We start from the raw sequence: 4,187 nt of genomic DNA, 5'->3' as shown, positions 1-4,187 counted from the left end.
ATAGAGCTCTAGAACTTTTCAAGAGAGTATCAGAACAGCAAAAAAAATGTCACATTTTTTAATGTGCCAAGACTTGGCACACCATATTTAAAAATGTGACATTTTTTTTAAAGTTTTGATACTCTCTTGAAAAGTTCTAGAGCTCTTTGCAACAATTTTCAATAGTTCCGGTCATTAAATACAAAAAAATACACTTTTAAGGAAAGGTGCGCTAAGTTCTCGAAGCGCACTTAATCAGTAAAATCAACTATTTCTTTAAAACTATTGTTATATATGATATAGAACTCTAGAACTATTGTAAAACAAACCGGAACTCTAAAGAAATAGTTAATTTAAATAGTTTGTTTAATTAGGTTTAATTAGGTATATAAATTTGACATGTTGAAATATATCAATTTAATGTATTATCAAGAAGTAATCCGACGAGAAGGAAGTCTGCCGAGTCGAAATTTCAATTGGTCATTGTTATGCAAAAATGATCCAGTTAAAAAAATTATAAGCTTTTATCAATGAATACTCCATTCATATCTTTTTAAACTAAACAAGAAAAGTTCAAGCCTTATAGATACTTGAAATGAATTAAGAGACAGTTTTTTTATTTTTTATCAGTCGCATCTTTTTGCACATTTTTCCAAGGATTGAGTTAGTCAGTGCTCTTAAAAAAATAGAAATGCATGATTCGTTAAACTATCGTTCAAATCTCAGAGCTAAATTCTTTGGTTGAATTATTCTTACGTAATTCCGGCGAATTGCAAATTCAAATTCTTACTTTACTTCCCGTCGGATCCAATGCGATTTAGTCTACGTGCATGCAATCTACGTAAAATGACGCTTTGTGTCTACTATATGAGCGTCTAAATTGAACGCTCACCATTGTGCGTCGTCCCACGGTGTCCAGGGTCCAGCCATCCTGTCACTGCATTTGACACTGCAATGGTCTTCGCGTTCCACGTCGCCTGTAATTCACTCCCGACCGCGGTAATCTAATGAAAGTTTTACAAAAAATTCCGTCTCTCTTGGGGGATACACTCCGAGTTGCGAATTGCGTATGAAATATCGCGAACTGTGTCTTCGAGGAAATGTCGGCCTTTTGGATAAACGACGAGTATGTGCGATGAATTCAGCAACGGTCTGATCGAGTTGAAATGTATCGCTTTGATACACATACGACGCGAATCGCTTACGAAGAATCCACGAGCGAATGGAATACACGCGACGCGAAACCTGATTTCGCGAAATCTTTCGATACGTGGACGAAGTAATCTGTGCGAAATTCTCACGTTGGATACGGAATATCCCTAATGTAACGTTTCGATGGTGCAGCGTAGTAGGCTGCAATACAGCTCCGTAATATTTTTGCGAAGACAAATCCGCAATGTTTTTGCGGATAATAACTCCGCAATACTTTTGCGAAGACAATTCCGCAATATTTTTGCGGATAACAGCTCCGCAATACTTTTGCGAAGACAATTCCGCAATGCTTTTGCGGATAACAACTCCGCAATATTTCTGCGAAGTTCGCTCGCGACTCTTCCGCAAATATAATCCGGTGAAATTCGCTATCAAATTAATAATCACGAATGCGAGTGTGAATGAAAAATTAAAAACTATGAATATTGTGACAATAGAGATAAGTATTCTATTCAAAATTCATGCAAAAAAAATGTTATCGCGTGACACGTTTGTCTTTGTTCGATGAAACTTGTTGCGCGTCGCGTAAGTAAACAAACTGCTCGCATGTCTGACTTGTGTACATTATATTTTTTAAGAAAAATCAACGCTAGCATTGTCTCTATTGTGTCTCGGGTTAGGAAACTCTAACTCTAAGTGAAAAGTTGAAACCTGAAAATTTGCCAACGGTCGTGAAATTAATTTTGCGAGCAGTTTATATAATCATGTTATATTGCTTCGCGCAGGTGCCACACGATATCGAATTTTATTGAATAACGAAGCATGAACTCTACTTTATAAGATGCAATCGTGATTCAAGCTTACGCGAGAGAGAAAATTGAGAAAATTAACGACCGGCGGAAGATCTATGAAGCGGGTGATATGATTGCGCATTTTCTTGTGTGGCGCAATCTCTTTGCGTGTTGGCGCAATTTCTTTGCGCGTTGGTGCACTGCTCGAGATACTTAAAAAATCGCATTTAATAAAACTAAACAATTTTACAAAATTTTGAATGTTCAGAGCGTATACTCAATATTTTAAGCATCTACTAGATAGTGTTGGGGTATGATGAATCAAAATGTTCTCCAACAAAAATCATCGACTAATCAATAATCTAAGTTAATCAATTTCTGAATATATATATATATATATATATATATATATATATATATATATATATATATATATTGGGAGAAAAATACTTGAAAATTTATTTTCCAAATTTATGTAAAATATGTATTATCATTAGTATTATTATTTGAGAAAGCGATCTTCCAATTGTTTCAAGCAGTGTGATTTTTATTGGACGGCACGTACACATACTAGAACTACAGCAAAATAAATCGCATTGATTCGATAAGCATGCATTACATCGAAAGATATTTTGTCTTTTTATTATCAATATGTTTCTTGTTTTGACTCACCAAACCGCCGATCAGGGTAGCCACATTCTGCTTTTGTTTCTGGAACAGAAAAATACCATTTCGCCGATTAGATTGGTGCATTGATGACGATTTGAGTGAAAAAGTTTTAAGGATTAAAAAAAAATAAACGCGATATTTTTCACCCTGGAAGAATTTTTCGGAATGTATTCACATTTGAAATATTCCACTTTCTTTTTTCTCGACGTTGCAAATAAATATTTTAATCAGAAAAAATCAAAATTTTTCAAGTGATGATGTTACTCAGAAAAAGTTTTCCCCGCATGTAATTACATCTTAACGCGATCTTTGATTTGATTCAAATTATCTCGATTTTGAACAAGAGAATTATCAATCTTGTCGGATTTCTAATTACAAGTGTTAATTAATGAAACTTACCTTCGAGCTAACCCCGCTCGGCCCGAGCCAGATCCTCCGGCGCAGCAGCCCCTAAAAGTTGGCTGGTCGTCTGTTTCGTCTCTGCAACAGAAAACAGATTAATTTAATATTACGACAATGGAAGCATTAAGCAACTCAATTTCAAACAAGAGAATTTCCAGTTTCATTGGATTTATCCGAATTATAAATTCAAATTAGTGAAACTCACCTTCGCACTAACTCTGCCAGACCCGAGCCGGATCCTCCGGCGCAGCATCCCCTTAAAGTCGAGTACACGTCTCTGCAATAAAAAACAGATTTAATTGAGTATTAATTAGTTACATGGCGATGGAGGCAAGGAACTCGAATCCAAACAAGAAAATTTTCAATTGTCGGATTTTTAATTATAAATATAAATTAGTGAAGCTCACCTTTGAGTCGACTCAGCAAGTCCCGAGCCGAATCCTTCGGCGCGGTATCCCCCAGGCATTGCATCCTCTAGAGCCGCGTGACTACGTCTTCTCTATTAAATCTCTGTGACAAAAATTTAATTTAATTTAGTATCAATTAGTAATTTAATAAATTAGTATCAAATAGTTATACGCGATAGCAAGACGCTGAAAAGTAATTGTTGTAACGGCACGTTCGAGTTCCTTCCCAATGTGCAATAAAAAATAATTAAATGATAACCGAATAAGGAAGTAATATTTCTTAATTAATAGGCGAAGATAATAATGTCAACCGTATAATAATATCTCGTAGTATCAATTAATTTCACACGACAGCAAGACAAGGTAAGGAAATCGTCGTAACGGCACGCTCGAGTTGCTTCCTAATACGTAATAAAAATAGTTAAATGACAACCGTATAAAAAAACAATAATATTCGAATAATAAATAGATGATGATAATATTTGATCGGCATTGAGGAACTTGATCGCGACGTTTCTCTATCTAACAAGTAAAAAAGTAAATGAAACGTGGTAATTACCCGCTGCGGTAAAGCCCACAACACCTACTAGCGTGATAAGTATCCGTCTCAAATCGTGTTAATTATTGCCTTAATTGTGGCGAAGTCAAAATGCGCTAATTAAAAATTGACGCGAAATAACTTAAAAAATAACGCAACAGCTCCCGCGATCCGCTCGCCTCGGCGGCTGATAGCGTTATGGCGTGACGCGCGCCTGGCTGCGCGCCTGGCCGCGCCCCCCCCCCCCCC

The sequence above is a fragment of the Odontomachus brunneus genome, unplaced genomic scaffold (assembly GCF_010583005.1).
Source record: "Odontomachus brunneus isolate Ranch 3 - 2012 unplaced genomic scaffold, Obru_v1 Obru_scaffold_029, whole genome shotgun sequence".
In the NCBI taxonomy this organism is placed as follows: Eukaryota; Metazoa; Arthropoda; class Insecta; order Hymenoptera; family Formicidae; genus Odontomachus; species Odontomachus brunneus.
The sequence above is the reverse complement of the archived record's forward strand: the minus strand, read 5'-3'. Positions refer to the sequence as shown.